We start from the raw sequence: 20,280 nt of genomic DNA, 5'->3' as shown, positions 1-20,280 counted from the left end.
CCCAAGGTGTTTGAATGGCAGGTGTTGCCCTTTGGGACCACATGCAGCCCATGCTGTGCCACTTATGCGCTGGAACGTCATGTCTTCGATCACAGCACCACTGGAAGTGAGGAGCGGTTTGCAGTCGAAAGGTGCTTCTATGTGGACAACTGTCTAAGGAGTCGGCCATCTGCTCAAGAAGCACGACAGACGATTGATAAACTCAGGAGTCTCCTTGCCTCTGGAGGCTTTAACCTCTGCCAGTGGGCCAGTAATGTGCCTGAAGTCGTCGATCACTTGCCTGCCGATGCCAGATCTGATGGGCAAGAACTGTGGCTGACACATGATAAATCAGAAGTGAGCGAATCAACGCTAGGGCTCAGCTGGCACTGTGGTGCTGACACCCTTAGGTACAAGCACAGATTGGTCACCTATGAGGTTACCACCATGCGCAACATCTACCGAGTGTTGGCAAGTCAGTACGACCCTTTGGGGTTCCTACTCCCATACACTACACGCGCTAAGGTACTCGTCCAGCAGCTATGGAATAAACAGAGAGATTGGGATGATCCCAACCTCCCCGAAGGACTCTTCGCAGCCTGGCGTACCTGGGAAGATGAGCTTGAGTTCCTACCTCTAATACAACTGCCTAGATGCCACACTCCCGCCGACATGGACCTCTCTGACACTAAGAGAGATATACACATCTTTTGCGATGCTTCCGAAAGATCCTATGGATCGGTTGCTTATCTACGTTCCGAGGGAGCCAGAGGAGCAATCCATGTCACCTTCCTTCTTGCCCATTCCAGAGTTGCACCTAGGAAACAGCTTTCCATACCCAGGTTGGAACTATGCGCAGCAGCAATAGGAGCTCACTTAGCGCAATTGCTGAAAACTGAACTCACCTTCGAGATTCACCAGCTTTGGAGTGACTCAACCACAGTCCTCACGTGGTTACACTCTGAGTCGTGCCACTTTAAAGTTTTTGTGGGTACCAGGGTGGCAGAAATACAGGAGCTCACTGATCCCGGAACCTGGCGATATGTGGACTCCGCTAGCAACCCAGCAGATGATCTTACTAGGGGTAAGACCCTACAAGAGCTAGCAAGACCAAACAGGTGGGATCAGGGGCCAGACTTTCTGCACCTAACACCAGATAAGTGGCCCACTCATCCCTCATCGACCCGCTCTGAGATGGAGGATACCACGGAGCTTAAGCGTTCAGCATTTTGCGGACTGAACACCACCTCTGGTACACCGAGGACAGATAGACCCATCTTTAAGACCTGGGAAGAGCTGGTTGCCTCGCACGCCCAGGAACTACAGAAGGCAGCTGGTCTAGCTGGACCCTTTCCTGCCAGTACATATCAAGCAGCCGAGATGTCAGTGTTTAGGAACGCCCAGCAAGATAGCTTCGCAGAGGAGTATGAGCTCCTTAAGGTGGGTAGTCCAGTAGCACCCAATAGTCGACTACATTGTCTTTCACCTGAATTTGACCTGGCTCATCAGATCATAAGAGTTGGAGGACGTCTCCGTAGGGTTGAGGGAATGGATCCAGCGACAGTACACCCCATTGTACTCGATCCTAGTCACCCCTCAACAAAGTTGTTGATACAAGAGTTCGATGCCAAATTGAGTCACCCAGGACCTGAACGAGTTTTTGCGGAGGTAAGGCGCACTGTATGGATCCTAAGGGGTCGGGAAGCGGTAAAGCGTCACCAACATGGATGCTTTGAATGCCGTAGGTGGAGATCCAAACCAGCTGTTCAGAGGATGGCTGATCTACCACCGCCAAGGCTAAGGTTGTTCAAACCGGCATTCTATTCCTGCGGTATGGACTGCTTTGGTCCATTACTGGTAAAGTTGGGGCGGCGGAGTGAGAAGAGATGGGGTATTATTTTTAAGTGCCTCACCACAAGGTAAGTGTTATCATCGATCAGTCTTGACTCATTTCTGATGGCTCTTCGAAGGTTTATAGCTCGGAGGGGCAAACCAGCAGAGATATATTCGGATCAGGGAACCAATTTCCGAGGAGGTGAGAGGGAGATGAAGGAGGCTTTCTCTAGTTTGGCTATCAGTGTCCAGAAGCAACTTGCTCCACAACAGATTTCCTTCCATTTTAACCCACCTGCTTCACCCCACTTCGGTGGTGTGTGGGAACGGGAAATCCGGTCTGTGAAGGCTGCTTTGTATACCACCATTGGTTCCCAGACAGTAAGCGAAGAGGTGCTCACAACTGTTCTCATTGAAGTTGAGTCTATATTGAATTCTAAACCATTAGGCTACGTGTCAGCGAATGTAGCTGACTTGGATCCAGTCACACCAAATTATCTGCTTATGGGGCGGCCTGACACCTCGTTGCCTCAAGTCATTTATCCCCAATCAGAGATGCTTGGACGTCGGAGGTGGAGACATTCTCAAGTGTTAGCTGATAGGTTTTGGACCGCCTTCGTGAGAAACTATTTGCCCAGCTTGCAAACTAGAGGGAAATGGAGGATCTCTACTCCTAACATAACAGTTGGATCAGTGGTGATGATGGTGGACCCCCAATTACCACGGTCCCTTTGGCAGATTGGGAAGGTGGTGAAGGTCTTCCCAGGTCCTGATCACTGTGTCAGGACAGCAGCTGTGCAGATCAACGACAGAATCTATACTAGGCCCATCGTTCGTCTCATTGTCTTACCCGAGCTCCCTGATGACGAGGTCAGCGAGGAGTGACAATCAAGGGATGGTGGTTGGCCTTTCCAGTCACCCCATTTGGTTTCAAATGGGGGGGGCGGCGATGTTGGAAAGGCCGCCTCTGAAACGGAATGCTGATGCGCATGCGTCTGGAACAGTGTCAGGAGTGTCTTTGGATTTTCGGCGTGCATTGTCCCTTTGTGCCGCACCAGACCATCTTATCCAGAGCCGTGGGATCCTGGCCAGTCAGTTACTATGTTCAGGGGTGCAGTATTGTGCGTCACTGACGAACCGTAAGTGACAGGTTTTGGACTGATTGCATTTGGTGTTGGAATGTTCAGTACGGTTACTTACTAAGTTGTTAGTGTAACTTTGAGGAGATTTGTTACTAATGTATCGCGAGCAGACCCTCTGTATTCTGCGTTCAGTGTTGCTATTGTCTATCCTGTATGTCAAATTTGTTTGTTAATCGGTTCTCGTTAACTGCGAAATATTTAGGAGAGACGGAATAAGATATTAATCAAAGATAGTGGTATCACGGTTATTCGTTATGTACCAATGTTAACCTGTAGATGGCAGTAATGTTATGCGATTGCTGATCGTATACAGTAAGTAGGTATATTTCTGTTATTTAGCTGAGCATATCTCTTATTGTTTCAGTCATTTATATAATTTTGTTTCCTTCTGTAGACCACATGCACACCCTGTGTTCAACTAAATCAGTGCATCTGTAGGCCAATCAGTGCCAACCTGTGAATTTCAATGCAAACCATACTGCCTGATTGAGTGTAGTAAAGTCTGGAATTGCATCCGCCTTCCCTGGTGTTCTTACCGACGCCATCAGAGTGGTACAACCTTACCGGCACCTACCTTATACAGTCCACGCTCTACCAATTTTCAATAGTGCCCATAGCCTATGGGATGGGCTCCGGACCCCCCGCAACCGTAAATAGGACAAGCGGATGGATGGTATTACAAATACTATGCTTTTGTGTCTTTGTACAAAATTTTCACTTTAAGATATTTTACCTATATGTCCCTCTACTGTCACAAAGCCTCAGAAATATCTCTTTCCTCCCAATATTTGGATATAAAGTAATCAGTCTCACTGTCACACTAGTTGAGTGAGGTAAAATGAGATTTACTTACCCAGTGCACATTGGGGGAACCTGGCACAGTGCCAGTTGCAAAAATGTGTAAATGTGTAATAATTACAGTAGAGTTTGGCTTATCCGACATAAACGGGCTGGCAGAACGTCGGATAAGTGAAAATGTTGGATAATGGGACGTGTTAAGACAAAGCCTATTAAACGTCAAACTGTTATAATTTTACACATTACGAACCTAAATAATCATGTTTCACAACAAGATAACAACGTTTGTCAAAATAACACACACAGACACATACGCATGTAACAGACGATAAACCGATCCGCATACAATGATAAACTGCCCTGCACTGAGTAGTGAGTAGTGACAGTGAGAGAATGAGGTTGGGGCGAATGACAGACACATGAGTCAGTCTAGACGGACGTGCCACTGTACAGTCGGGGTAAGTAATTAGCTGCGGTAGAGTCGGGAGCAACATAAAATAGACTACGCTCACGCTCGCAACTTGCTGTTCTTGTTGCCGGTTTTTTGTTTGTTTTTCGCGGTGGGACGTTGGATTATACGGAATGTCGGATAAGGGAATGTCCTATAAGCGAGACTCTACTGTAGTTTTAAATAGTGTGTATTGTGCTGTACTTATAATGTCATGTGTGTGAACTTGTTGTGCTTCATAATTATTGTGCTTGATGGATGTGTTTACATGTCTACCGTATATATGGGGCTAAGGGGGCAAACCCAGTGGGACTGTTGGTTACTGTCACCGGCAAGAGGGTGAAATTCTGGCTTCACTTGCAGCTGATCTCCAGTGCTATGTGTAGCATTGATACCCCAAATATGCCTGCAGAAATCAACCATACTGACCGTGGTGGTGGAGCAAGCAGAAGATGCAGAGGGAATCCTGGCTGTGTCACACTGTGCACCATGGAGTCATGCTTGCATCAGGGAGTGTCCAGAAGTGGAAGACAGGGAGACCGTGGGCACTGCAATCCCAGCAGCTGGACAACGGTGCCACCCCCAGTGGGCACCCTCTGCTATTGCTATGGAGAACCAGAACCATACCACACGCTATCTCAGCCCCTGTGTGGACACACCAGGTGGGCCAACTGGGAGAGAACCATGGGTTATATATCAACTGCCACAGTGAGGACCTGATGGGGGAGCATAGAACCAGCTCAAAAGCCTCCTGAGCTCTTATCAGAACATCATCTCTGCCATGGACAAAGGCTGCTGCCCCACCTCACTCATGCAGCACAGCATCGACATGGGAGGGGCCCTGCCCATCTGCCTGTGACCTCATCGACAAGGACCAGAGCAGTGGATCAAAAAGAGGCTGCAGCGATAGGAGCGATCAAGCCTTCTGACAGCCCATGGGCAGAATCCGCAGTCGTCATCAGAAAGAAGGATGTCCTGGCGTTTCTCTGTTGACTACTGGAGGCTAAACCCTGTCACTCAGAAGGACTCCTACCTGCTGCCACGAATTGATGACGAACTGGATTTCCGGGACAACATGGTTCAACTTCTTGTACCTCTGTATTGGGTACTGGCAGGTCGAATTGGCCCTGAATGCCTGGCCCAAGACCGTCGTCATGATTGGTCAAAGACTGTGGCACTTCTGGCCAATGCCGTTTGGCCTTGCATCCTGTAATGCATCCTGACTCATGTGCCCCGGTCCGAGTGCGTTGTTACCTCGATGACCTGTTGGTGCATTCTGCTGATTTCTCTGGGGCCCTGCAGAACCTGTAGACAGTGTTCACGATGATCCGCAAGGCATGGTTGCAGCTAAATCCCCGGCAGAGCTCTCTTCTCCTACGTAAGGCGGACTTCCAGGGTCATGTCACCAGCAGAGAAGGCATAGCTGCTGATCCCGGAAAAGCAGTGATGGTGACAGACTGACCTCAGTCACCTTGTGTTGTGGAGCTGCACAGTTTCCTGGTGTTTGCTTCATACTACCGGCATTTCCTGCAAAACTTCGGCAGTATCATGAAGCCTCTTCATCATCTTACAGAGAAGGGTTTCGAATGGACGGACGCCTGCACTACAGCTTTCGACCAGCTTCAAGCAGCGCTCAATGACACCATGGTGCTGGTTACCCAGACCCACAGCTCCCTGTTTTAGATGTGCTGGTGGTACAACTTCGAGGTGCAGCACCGTCCCAGGAAACTGCACAGCAATGCGGACGCCCTTGCTGCAGGCGGAAGCTGTCAACTGCCGCCATTGTGGAGGACAGAGGAGAAGGACTGTCTCTACACAGTGGTGGCACCCCCACCGCCCTCGTGTTTGGCCATGAGCTGCGGACCCCGATGGAGCTGCTGTTTGGTTTGTCCCCCTGCACTGAAGCTGCCGGTGCCACCGTGTCCGGACATGTTAACGTGCCCAATGTGCTTGTGGAGGCGAAGGGATGGAAGGAAGATGGCGCATAGAGGATGAGGATCCAAAGAAAGAGCAAAAGCATCATTTGTGTGGAAGCACTTACCATTAAAAGTGAATGTTAAAAGTTAAATATCAGCACAGCACAATGCAATACAACTACATGTTAAAAGAAGATATTCAGGTTTGACAGACGCACCCAATAATGTGAGGTTAGCCATAGATATATGCTAGTTAGCTTCTCGGAGTAGCCTAGCCTGTCTTTGTCATCACTTTGACTTTAATTATTTTACTTAACTTACTTTCTGTAATTGCTGTATATCAAAATAATCACTGAAAACTAAGGTTATTAATTAAAATTCACTCTTTTTTGTGTGAATGTATTGTGTGTTGGGAATGAACAATACTACAAAATGTTCACATTGCGATATTTGTAGTTTTTGTGTTTATTTAGGAGTTGAAAATTAACTATATATAGCCAAATTGAAATTATCTAACAAAGCCTCGCAAAAAAGTCCATGTATCCATGATATAGCTGATATACTGTATGTGATCCAAGCATTTCAGAAACTATGGCTAAATATGACCTTGAATTTGAGGATAAAGAGAAAAGACAAACTAGAACAGGATAAACTTTACTACTGCTGAATATATAATTGCAACAGTATGCATAGTACTGCTGCAGTAAAGCACAAACATTCATTGTTGCTGCACAAACCAGAACAGACAAACAGAAGTCATTTTATTATTTTCTGATCATATGGGTGCCAGTGTCATGCAGGTATTTGAAACTGGCTGGGATGAGAATAGACTGAGTTCCTCAAGAGAACTTTCTGAGTTCTACCCTTGATCAAAATGAAATGCTAAAGTTGAGACTATTTGATGAGATCTCTTCTGAAACTTAAAGGAGGCTGTTATGAGATTGTGTGTGTATTTTTGCTGTGGAAAAAATGAGAGACAGGAGAAACTAATCATAGTCTGATTTTGGTGTCACACAGACCTCATAGTTGTCTAGGAAAAATAAATAATCTCTTTTCTGATTGTCTTTTCCTCAGGGTTGGCATCCTTAGTTTGAAATACTGACACCACCATGTTTATATGAATGTGCAGAAACTAAAATTAAGACATCCCAAGTCAACTTATCAAGCTGATAATCACCTTCATAATTCCATTTTAAGATGAGTGCGACAATCAGGGTTTGTTAACCTGGCTCTGTCAAGTAAAGTCTGTGGATGCAAAACTCACTTCATACTGCTCCACACAGGAGGGTGCACATAATTCAGGGGATTAACTGGAAAGTTTAGGCATGGGGTGCGGTCAGGGATCAAGCCCATCTACACACCTGTGAGCAACTGTTAAGATTATGAAGACAGAGAGAGAGCAGGAGCAGTGGTCCAGTCCTCTGGGGGGCTCCTGATGGATGCTGTCTATGAAGAATTATTGCTGGAGATGAGATCAGCAGTAATCTTACCCAGGGCCAGGAAACCTCAGTCACAGCATCACTGGTGGCCCTTGCTGCAGCCAGTCACAGTGGGTCTACAGTTAGATGTGGCCCCTGTGGACACTGCTGATGGTCAATTCCATCTAACAGTTCAGTTTTATTTTGATTCTCATTATTTCTGTTACCCATGAATTCATGACGATTGTTCAATTTACAACTGTCTTTTTTCAGACATGAAGTTTACACCTTCTGTTAGTAACTACATTTGATCTCCTACAATTATTGTTTTGCATATTTTTGTACATAAATTAAAATTAACTTTATCTCAGGGGAAATTCTTCATAAAATTTATTATGAAATTAGAATATTTTATGCAAGGGAGAGGACAGGAAACATAGATATTCTATACAAGCATCCTCAATATATAATTTACAATGAAATAGATCATATCTGTGTGTATTCAGTCAGTCACACTGGTTTAATCTGCCCTGGGGGACTTTAGTTTAACTTCCCCCTCAGCATCTGCAGTGAGTCCCAGCTGCAGCAGTGCAGTCACTGTGCAGTCTGACTGAGGGAGGTTTTTGTACGGCTCTGTATCACTGTGTGAACAGCCAGCTACCACCAATGTTATGTAAACTCTGACAGTAATAATCTCCTGCATCTTCAGCCTGGACTTCACTGATGGTCAGAGTGAAGTCAGTACTAGATCCGCTGCCAGTGAATCGAGAAGGAGTCCCAGAGTTGCGGTTACTTGCATAATAGATCAAGAGTTTAGGAGCATCTCCAGGTTTCTGTAGATACCAGGCTAAGTAATTATTGCCATGTACAGCTGGACTGACTTTACAGCTCATAGTGACAGTCTGACCAAGGGGAACAGCTTTTACTGCAGGAGTCTGAGTCACAGTGATCTGACCACTAGATTCTGAAAATAAGATTAAAATGTAAACATGTTAGTAAAAAAACAGCAAGTTAAATACTAATAAACCTTGATATTAGCTTTTGCATATCTAAACATGAATGACTATGTATGCAGTCGATCAACTTAAATTATCAATAATAAATGAATAAATGTATTTAACCTGAAAACAGTGAGTTTATTAGTTATATTGACTCGCACATGTAATTTTTGAATTTCTAAACGAGTGACTAAAACTGTAATATATTTCCCAATAAAAAGCACAGAATATTACCTTGAGTGAAAAAAGCAAAGACCACAATGAAGATGCTGATAGACGCCATAGCTGTGTTGGTGTCTGTCGCTGTGAAGTACAGACAGCTGTCAGTCATGAAGTGTTATGAACAGGATTATAAGCACCATCAAGGCACTGAAGCATGTGCTGCTTATGCAAAGTGTCTCCTCTATGCAAATTACCATCCTGGGCCATCAGGCCCATAGAGTGAAAGTTAATGGGCCACGCTGGACCCAATCCAAGCTCAAGTGGATCTGTAATTAATATAATATAATATAATATAATATAATATAATATAATATAATATAATAAAATAAACCATCTCCTTTTTTTACTTTGGCCCAGCGCATCCTCATCAAACATTTCTTGGGTTAGGATTATTGGTATAAAGTGGTATTTAAAGGGCAGTTCAACGGAAAACTGAAAGCGACGCTTTTGTGCTACAGTATGTATCCATCAAGATTGTTCTTCTCTCGAATATAAGCAATGTCTCTTACCAGAATTCATGACCTGGTTAGTCAAGATAATCCACACTTTCTAGTGAGCCGTTTAGTGTAGGAACTATTTTCTTCTAACCTCCACACACCAATCGTATCATTGCACCGAAGACATCGCCGAGGTCTATCTATCAATCAATCAACCAATCAATCAATCAATCAATCAATCAATCAATCAGTCAGTCAGTCATCTATGGCTCTTCCCACATTCAACATCTCCATTATTACATTTTACTCCTGATGCATCTGTAGTTACTAACCTGTAGCAGAGATAACAACTAATGCACTAGGTAACAACATGGGCTCGTAAGTATATGGCTGTTGGACCATAACCTGTAAATACAATATGGTGAAATATGCGATTTAGGATGAAAAAGACTGCCAGCTACTACCACTAGAGGGCAGCAAAAGAACGCATTTTTAGTAATATGTAAACGACAGAAAAATGTCAAACCACTAGAGGGAAATAAAATTGCATTAAAAACATTTTTTTAATTGTTATACAACACAAACCTACATAAATTAATTAATGGCAGAAACAAGGTGTTCACTCTGCAGTCACAATATGGCATAACAATAAAGGTTAATGACATAATTTATCAACACTGTAAATTCTTCTCTTACCACAGATAATGTCTCCAGTTAAATTAAAGAATATTAAATCATAGACAACAAATCACTTAATTAAGCTTTGTGCTGAACTTTGGGGATTTAAAAACTCCGCAGTTGGATTTGCCTTAGCACAATGCTATTTCATGCCATCATAAACAGTGAAAAAAGCTTGGAGATGTAATATTTGCTTGATCCGACACTTGAAGGAGCTGAATATGATAATGGAGCCCTTTTAGAAGGAGCCCTAAAATGAACCCTGTTGTGCATGGTCTCCTGCCAGCTTCATTACCAACCTTTTGCAGACCCAAAAGGCAGCACATTTTATCTGATCTGACACCCATGAAGCAGGGAGAGGGAAGCTGATTGAACCACTGCTTCACAAATATGTGAAGAGCATGTGGGCTCCCAGATGTTCCCAGATCTGCACTACAGCATTCAGGAGATCTGTACAGTTACAGACTTTCTCAGTCTACAGCACAGCCAATAAAAGAACAAAACTTAAAATTAAAATATGCCAATAATACAATGAAACATAAAATGTGCAAATAAAAACCTTATACCTTTGTTTGATAATCAGCAACAATGTGTGGTGGGAAGCAGCCTAAGACATCGGGAAACAGCACAGATAGTCACTGGGGAGCTTTTACTGGCTAACAGCCCATGTGGATATGAACTGTAGCATGTCTGGGGAAGACAGGCTTAGCAGCAGGGAGATGGATGTCGCTCTTCGCAGCGTTAGCCTGCAATAACATCACAATGTCAGAATTTTAAGTTGCTCTTTGAATAAATAAATGTGGGTTTCATTAGTCATTTTTCTCTTGATGATCTCAGATCTTTAGTCTTTCAGAAGAAGAAATGATTTAAAAATGTTGCCTAAAGTTAGGAATGCATGTTATATGCATTGATTGTTTAAACCAGTGTTTCCAAAGCCAGTCCTTGGGGAACCTCGGACAGTCCACGTTTTGGCTTCCACTTAGCTCCCAGCGCACCTGTTCCAGGTATTCAGTGTTCCTGATTGGCTGGGGGCTGGGACCTGGGAGGGAGCAAAAACGTGGACTGTTCAGGGTTCCCTGAGGACTGGCTTGGGAAACACTGGTTTAAAGGAATGCACTACTATTGTTAAGAATTTCCTGCGTTATGTTTAAATATACAGCCATGGGGAAAAACTCTACATATTTAATCAAATCTGCATTTTTAAATCGTGGTCTAACAGTAGGGGGCAGTATGGTGGTGCAGTGGTTAGCACTGTTGCTTCACACCTCTGGGACCTGGGTTCCATGTGTGGACTTTGCATGTTCTCCCTGTGTTGTCGTGGGGTTTCCTCTGGGTGCTTTGATTTTCCCCCACATTTTCCCCCCCTGAGGTTGATTTGAGTTGCCAAATTGCCCATAGGTGTGCCTGTATGATTGAATGGTGTGTGAGTGACTGGTGTGTGACTGTGCCCTGCGATGGGTTGGTGCCCCATCCTGGGTTGTTCCCTGCCTTATGCCCATAGGCTCTGGCCCCCCTGCAACCATAAATAGGATAAATGGATACAGGAAACGGGTGGGTGGCTCCTAGAAGCAGGACTGAACTCCCATTAAGCAAGGAAGACGCCCTTCATTAATAAGAAGCAGAGAAGAACCAGGAGTTTGCAAGAAATGTATATTATTCACAGATGCACAACCACAACCGTCCAACTCTGACTGTCCAGGGTCTCAGTTCTGTATTAAACTGTGTGTGGTTAAAAAACAGCTGTTTTGGGCAACAAACTGCAAATTATCATTAATGCTCTTTTATTAATGGTCACGATCAAGGTCGAGTCTTCAATCTAATATAAAGACATTTGACAGTCAAACAACAATAATTCCATCTACAGGTATCATCCATTCAGCCTTAAGAGGTCTGAGAAGGTCTTCTATAATATTAAAGCACAAAGATTGTAGTTTAATGCATTTGTTCTGCTTGTTTGTCTCTTACACCCATTTCACCTACAGTTCTACTATGGTCATGTTGAGAGGTTTTCATAAATTTAAACAACACAAGTTTCATGTTTCCTCTGTAGTTATGATGTCAGTCAGAAGATACTTTGCATTTTCATGCCTCAGTGCTCTGGGAGGGTTTATATTCCAGGAGGTTTAACACTTCATGACTGACAGCTGCCCTTCATCACAACAGACTCCAAACAAACATGACTTTGATCAGCCTCAGCATCTTGCTCTTCATCCTCACTCACGGTAAAACAGAACAAGCTTGATGATTTAGCAACATATTGCTTGATGAACTTTGCTAGATATTTGAAATAGACATCTTGTTTAGACTGCTGCCCCCACGACCCGTCCCGGAAAAGCGGTAGATGATGGATGGATGGATTCAGTATTAAACATGTTCTTATTTTGTTTTCTTTTTCAGAATCCAGTGGACAAGTGACTGTGACTCAGACTCCAGAGCTGATATCAGCTTCCTCAGGACAGACAGTCACTATAAACTGTAAAACCAGCAGCTCTGTGTATACTTATAGTAATGGCCCCTGCATGGCCTGGTACAAGCAGAGACCTGGAGAAGCTCCTAAACTCTTAATATATCTAGCAAGTACCCGTAGCTCTGGGACTCCGTCTCGATTCAGTGGCAGTGGATCTAGTACTTACTTCACTCTGACCATCAGTGGAGTCCAGGCTGAAGATGCAGGAGATTATTACTGTCAGAGTTACCACTACATCAGTAGTAAAGCTATGTTCATACAGAGCCGTACAAAAACCTCGCTCAGTCAGACTGCACAGTGACTGCACTGCTGCAGCTGGGACTCACTGCAGGTGCTGAGGGGGAAGTTAAACCAGAGCTCTATAAAGTTGACTTTTCAGTGAGTGTAACAGGGTTGAAATATACAGTACCTATAAAAGACATACAGCGAATGGAAAATCAAGAAGATTGCCAGGTATTCTTAGAAAAGTAACCAAAGATTAATTTTTTTTTTTTAGACTCAAACCCAAGAAGGAGGATAGAAAACCAGAGCCTACCCTGCTCCTCCATTTAAGTTTACATTTTAGAACTTAACAGAATACAAAGGCTGTTGCATAAGCACACATGTCCATCACTCATCCACTACATAAGCACACATGTTCATAAATGTGTCCTATTCCCAAATGTCCATCCATATTTTATAACCCACAAGAATGCAAACCTTTCTTTTTGTTTAAATACAACCACGGAAAAAATTACCACAGCACAATTTTTGGAGGGTCTGAGCACTATCTCAATATATGGGTCTGCATCTGTGAATATTTTTTTTCTTTTTGCAAACTGCAGCCTAGTTCTTCTCTGTTTCTCATTTATGAAAAGCTTCTTCCTTGCTTTATGGTATTTCATCCTGCTTCTAGGAGCTTCGTACAAACTGTCCTAGCTGTGCACTTCACACCTGCACTTAATGTTTCCAGTTATTTTTGAAGGTCATTTGATGTCATCCTGCGATTCATGAGAAACTGTCGGATAAGTTAATGGGCATCTCTGGCATTAGAAAGTTGCTTCCACCTTCCACCTGGCTGGATTCTGGTCATTCCCAGTGTCTCCTAATTTCCCTTGTTCTAGGGTACTACTGTTTTAGAAATTTGGAACCAGGAAGCAACCTGCTGCTCAGTATAGCCTTCTGGCAGCAGAAGAACGATTAAGTCAGGATGTAGAAATGCAAATTAGTTTAAAAATATAAAGTGTTCTCTTGATTTTTTCCATGGCTTTATGTAGTGACATCAACAGATCACACATTGCAGCATGTTTATTCATCATTAATGAATCGTAACACATGTTTTATCTCAAGTAGCGACTACATTTGTTCATTTGACCATTTATACTTCAGTAGAAACTGAGTTATTACTAAGTATCTGTGCCCCATCAAGTAAGGTATTACTGTTAACACTTTACTTGAGAGTTAACAAATAGTTACTCAGTTATTATTCAAGAACCAATCATGATCTAATATCATCCCTGCATGAAATACATGAAATGATTGATTAATTATGAATGAACATGGGGATCAGTACGTTTGTGGTGCATTTCTCTTATAAGTAAGATACTTTGCATTATTTCAAACAGAAGTTTATGGAAAATAAAATGTTAATGATAAACAATATGATTATTATATAAAGTTGCATCACAATATCCAGTCGAGAGTAATAATCAGTGATAATAGTTATTATAAATAGTACAGTTTTAGGGTTATATACTTCATGTGTATTTGAAATGTTCATTTCAAAAATCTGTGTAAAAAAGGAAGAAGTTAAGCTGTGATTCAGGACTAAGAGAACATTATTTACTGTAGATTTTGTGAAATGTCTGTTTTATCACATGCAGAAATGATAGATTCAATCGATTCACATAGATTCAATTCACTATGTCATACTGCACTTAGTATATACTGTTATACAGAACTTAAAGTTTGCCCAGAAAGTGAAACTGATAAGTCACCATGTCTATCCTAAGCAGGGTCTTAAATGGGAATAGCTTCTGTGATGGGACATGGAGCCTTATGTCCTGGGGGGACAGTCAGACTCGCTGTCTTGGGTTTTGAAATTAGTAAAATTTTAATTAATTATTATTTAATGCTGATTATTTAATTATTATGCCGAATGGTTGGTTCCTCCATTTTTTAATAAACTCAATTGCGGTGTACCCGTGAGTCTGTTAATGTGAGACTTACATGAGATTCACTAATTACCAGTATCGCTTAGTAACCTGGGTTAGAAGGCTCGTCCACCAAGTTGCATCACCAGGTAATGTAAACGATTGGTAGCGAAGCTCCCCTCACGGCCGATGAGAGAGAGTCTCACGATATTTCAGGCGAGTTTGAGGTTTCAGAGCATGTAGCTAGATCGCACAGAGGAAGGGACTATTGTGAGCACTCAATGAACGGAGGTTGAAGTTGTGTAAAAGACATGCATTTATTCCTAACTAACACTACAACTAACATAAGACTAATGTAACCCAGTAGGAACACCTGTGTTGCATAAAATAGATAAGGGTATATTCATTATTTGGAAGAGGTTTTAGTTTGTGCATAGTTTAAAGTTGTATATTTTTTTATTTCGTTTAGGGGAGCTTTATTGGGTTTTGTTAGTTGGACAGTTTATGTGGCGCGATTCCCTTAAAAAAAACTAAAACACTAGCTCCGCCCCCTTAAGATGAAAAAAACCCAGGGTGAAGCAGGAAAAGAGAGCGCAGAAAAGAAAAGCGGTTTGCTGGCGGGAAAGGAGTATCAGAGTTTTGCGATTTGACTATAGTTTAAGCACATCATTTTATTTATTTTTTTTTTGCAACAAAAATGCTGTGGACGCTTACTTGGAGTCTTGGTGAGTAATTTTTTAGTTAGTAAGTGTACCTAATGCTAGGTAGTAGATTCGTAGCGAGATGCTGATTTATTAGTTTTATCATTTTCGTTTCACTGTAATGGTATATGGTTTATTCATCGTGATTATGCTTTGTTAAAGCCATTCAACTGAGGTTGTTCATCTGTACATGTTATGCAAATCGGGGAGCAATGGAGGTGTAGTTGTTAGCTTACAGGTTAACTGCTGGCCTGGTATTAGGGTGACGTCCTACTTTGTTCGTCACTGTAGTCATTTTTTTTCACGAACAATGTTGTATTTTGGAGTTTTATAATTGAACTAGGGTTAAGAAATCATTGGAGCACATTCTGAGCTGCTGCCCCCGGGCACTTGGAGACGGGCGTTACCGCTGGCGCCATGATCAAGTGCTGCGGGTCATCGCTGAGGTCATCAGTACAGGGATCTCCAGCAGCAAGTACCAACAACCAATATGGCAGCCCATTGCCTTTCTTAGGGCTGGGGAGAAGCCACAACAGCACCGGAGCCAGGCAGGGGGGCTGCTGGCAACAGCTCGGGACTGGCAGCTGAAGGTCGACCTAGGGAGACAGCTCAAGTTCCCAGAGAACATCGTAGTGACCAGACTCAGGCCAGACATAGTCCTGGTCTCTGAAACAACGAGGCAAGTGGTCCTACTGGAGCTGACTGTTCCCTGGGAAGACCGGATGGAGGAGGCCTTTGAGAGGAAAAGGGCCAAGTATGAGGAGCTGGCAGGTGAATGTCAGAGCGCAGGATGGAGAATCCGAGTCAACCCCATTGAGGTCGGGTGTAGAGGCTTCGTCGGCCAGTCTCTCGTCAGGGCACTCAAGTTGTTGGGAGTGAAAGGGTTGTAGAACAAGAAAGCCGTTAGAAACATCTCTGACGCAGCAGAAAAGGCGTCAAGATGGCTGTGGATCAAGCGGGGGGATCCGTGGGCTACACAGGCTACTTAGACACAAGCCGGGGCCTGATCAACCCCGGCTGGGTCACCTGGGCGAGGGTGTCTGTTGTGAGACCCGAAACACCCAATGAACCCAGGATACAACACTGACGATGTGTCTAAGTTGCACCTAGAGTGTAAGTGAGAACTAGTTGATCTGGCTATGCCAGTGACCTCCGGGAACAGGCCGGATGACGACCATGAATAGTATGGCGACTGCTGGAGAGACAGCCGACAACTGGAAAGACAGTAACCGGGGCAGGGAGGGTTAGCAACCCAAACTGCAGCTCCCGTGAGGGGGCACCCACAAGCAAGCTACGGAAAACTCTATTGGATTATACCCCCAGGGGTGCCCGAGAGGGGGGGAGGATGAGCACCCTAACAGGACGGATAAACAGGCAACGAACTAGGCTAACGGAAAAATGACAACGAGGGCAGTCTGTTCATGTGGCAAAGTCTGCAAGAACCAGCATGGCTTGAAGATCCACCAGGCCAAAATGAAATGTCAGATGGGGAAGCAGGTGGAGCATCGCACAGGTCCAGTACCTGGTGAGACGCAGGAGGAGCCCGGCCAGGAGGCAACCCATAGTGCTCAGACCCTCCATGCTCCACAAGCCCCAACCCATGTCAGGCATTCAGAACATCGTCGGGTCTTGTGGCCTGCTGCCAACAAGGAAAGAGAGTGGTCCCAGTTTGATGAGGACCTGGACCAAGTCCTCAAAGCTACTGTAAAGGGAGACGTAGACCAGAAGTTGCGAACAATGGCGGCAATGATCATCAGCATTGAGGTGGAAAGGTTCGGCATGAAGGAAGAAAAGCCAACTAGAGGTCGAGGGGAGCCAAACAGAAGGGAGGTGAAGATGAGCCAGCTTCGACAGGAGCTTAGACTGCTTAGGCGGCAGTTTAAGCAGGCAAGGGAGGAGGAGAAGGCCGGGCTGGCAGAGCTCCGCAGTATCCTCAGGAGAAAACTCACCACCCTCCGTCGAGCCGAGTGGCATAGGAGGAGGGGTAAGGAAAGAGCCAGGAAACGTGCAGCTTTCACCTCAAATCCTTTTGGCTTCACCAAAAAGATCCTTGGCCAGAAAAGAAGTGGCCGTCTTGCCTGTTCTGAAGACGAGGTGAACAAGTACCTCAGTGCCATCTACAGTGACAGTGCAAGAGAGGAACAGCTTGGACCATGCAGGGCTTTGATAACTCCGCCAGAACCCATCGTGGCATTTAACATCAAGGAGCCAACTTTGAAAGAAGTGGAGGAGATTGTCAAAGCTGCTAGAACCAGCTCAGCCCCAGGTCCCAGTGGAGTGCCATATGTCGTCTACAAGAGATGTCCCAGACTCTTGAAGCGACTGTGGGCAATCCTTAAAGTCATCTGGAGAAGGGGGAGGGTAGCACAGCAGTGGAGGCATGCAGAGGGTGTCTGGATTCCAAAGGAGGAGAGCTCCAGTACCATCGAGCAGTTCAGGGTCATCTCGCTCCTCAGTGTAGAGGGCAAGATATTCTTTAGTGTCGTTGCCCGGCGCATGACTGAGTTCCTCCTGAGGAACACCTACATCGACACCTCAGTGCAGAAAGGTGGAGTCCCAAAGGTTCCAGGGTGCATCGAGCATACAGGAGTGGTCACCCAGCTGATCCGGGAGGCACGTGAAGGCAACGGAGACCTGGCAGTCCTGTGGCTCGATCTTGCCAATGCCTACGGGTCGATTCCACACAAGCTGGTGGAAACCTCGCTTGAACGACACCACGTTCCGGGCAAGTTCAGGGACCTCATACTGGACTATTACAGTAGTTTCAGTTTGAGAGTCACCTCCGGAATAGTAACATCTGCATTTCATCGGCTTGAGAAGGGCATTATTACTGGATGTACCATTTCGGTAATACTGTTTGCCTTGGCCATGAATATGGTGGTGAAGTCAGCAGAGGTGGAGTGCAGAGGCCCACTCACCAACTCCGGTATGCGGCAGCCCCCTATCAGAGCATTTATGGATGACCTGACAGTGACTACAACATCAGTCCCGGGCTGCAGATGGATCTTGCAAGGCCTTGAGCGTCTCATCAGCTGGGCACGGATGGTCTTCAAGCCAGCTAAGTCCAGGTTCCTGGTAGTGAGGAAGGGTAAGGTCACAGACCAGTTTTCCTTCACAATAGGAGGCATCCGGATCCCATCTGTGACAGAAAAGCCAGTGAAGAGCCTTGGCAAGATCTACGATTGCACTTTGAAGGACACCGCAGCACTCCAATTAACATCAGAAGAGTTGGAAACCTGGCTGACAGCGGTGGATAAGTCAGGGCTCCCAGGCAAGTACAAAGCCTGGATTTACCAGCACGGCATTTTGCCACGACTCCTCTGGCCACTGCTGGTCTACAACGTGCCATTGACTACCGTTGAGTGCTTCAAGAGGAAGGTCAGCGCTTTCCTTCGGAAGTGGTTGGGCTTACCACGAAGCCTCAGCAGCATCGCCTTGTACGGGAGGAACAACAAACTAAAACTGCCCTTCAGTAGTCTGGCAGAGGAGTTTATGGTAACCCGAGCTAGAGAGGTGCTGCTGTATAGGGACTCCAGCGACAACAAAGTCTCCTCGGCAGGCATAGAAGTAAGAACTGGCAGGAAGTGGAAGGCGCACGAGGCGGTCAATCAGGCTGAGGCACGGCTGCGACACAGCGAGCTGGTGGGAACAGTGGCAGTCGGACGGGCAGGCCTAGGGAGCAATCCAAGACCTCTCTATAGTAAGTCCCAGGGAAAGGAAAGGCGACAGCTGATTCAGGAGGAGGTCCGAGCAGGGGTGGAGGAAGCCCGCTGCAGTAGGACAGTAGGGATGTTACAGCAGGGTGCATGGACTCGATGGGAAGAGGCAGCTGACCGAAAGATCTCGTGGACAGAGCTATGGAGATCTGAGCCACACCGGATCAAGTTCCTCATACAGTCAGTGTATGATGTACTCCCAAGCCCGTCCAACCTCTTCCGCTGGGGCTTAGCCGAGACTCCGTTATGCCCTCTCTGCCAGAAAGCCGGATCATTGGAGCACATTCTGAGCTGCTGCCCCCGGGCACTTGGAGACGGGCGTTACCGCTGGCGCCATGATCAAGTGCTGCGGGTCATCGCTGAGGTCATCAGTACAGGGATCTCTAGCAGCAAGTACCAACAACCAACATGGCAGCCCATTGCCTTTCTTAGGGCTGGGGAGAAGCCACAACAGCACCGGAGCCAGGCAGGGGGGCTGCTGGCAACAGCTCGGGACTGGCAGCTGAAGGTCGACCTAGGGAGACAGCTCAAGTTCCCAGAGAACATCGTAGTGACCAGACTCAGGCCAGACATAGTCCTGGTCTCTGAAACAACGAGGCAAGTGGTCCTACTGGAGCTGACTGTTCCCTGGGAAGACCGGATGGAGGAGGCCTTTGAGAGGAAAAGGGCCAAGTATGAGGAGCTGGCAGGTGAATGTCAGAGTGCAGGATGGAGAATCCGAGTCAACCCCATTGAGGTCGGGTGTAGAGGCTTCGTCGGCCAGTCTCTCGTCAGGGCACTCAAGTTGTTGGGACTGAAAGGGTTGTAGAACAAGAAAGCCGTTAGAAACATCTCTGACGCAGCAGAAAAGGCGTCAAGATGGCTGTGGATCAAGCGGGGGGATCCGTGGGCTACACAGGCTACTTAGACACAAGCCGGGGCCTGATCAACCCCGGCTGGGTCACCTGGGCGAGGGTGTCTGTTGTGAGACCCGAAACACCCAATGAACCCAGGATACAACACTGACGATGTGTCTAAGTTGCACCTAGAGTGTAAGTGAGAACTAGAAACTTTGTGGAATTTACATTGTTAAACTCTGAACCGGTATGTTGGAAGATTGCTAATACGAGTTAAGCAGATAAACCCTGCTAAAATTCAGCCTCATGTTAGAAAAGGGAGTGAGGAAATATCTATATGTATGTATATGTATATATATTTTATGGTTAAGATTATATAATCACAATAAATTATTATAGAGACTTAAAGATCACACTTTATGATCAATGTTTAACATTACTATACATTGAATTTGATGTATGAAAGTATGCTGATGCAGTTATTGTGAGTTTTTGTAATATTAGTCTTGTAAATATGCAGGCTAGGTTTTTTTTGGGATCCGGAAGAGCCCCATAATTT

At 45.2% G+C, this 20,280-nt stretch overlaps 1 pseudogene; it reads left to right on the top strand.

The window, feature by feature from the left end:
- Nucleotides 1–15,165: 15,165 nt before the first annotated feature.
- Nucleotides 15,166–19,810, top strand: LOC140588147 (uncharacterized; annotated as a pseudogene).
- The last annotated feature ends 470 nt before the right edge of the window (nucleotides 19,811–20,280 follow it).

The sequence above is a fragment of the Paramormyrops kingsleyae genome, chromosome 3 (assembly GCF_048594095.1).
Source record: "Paramormyrops kingsleyae isolate MSU_618 chromosome 3, PKINGS_0.4, whole genome shotgun sequence".
Classification (NCBI taxonomy): Eukaryota; Metazoa; Chordata; class Actinopteri; order Osteoglossiformes; family Mormyridae; genus Paramormyrops; species Paramormyrops kingsleyae.
Note: the sequence above shows the minus strand (reverse complement) of the source record. Positions and strands in the feature narration are given on the sequence as shown.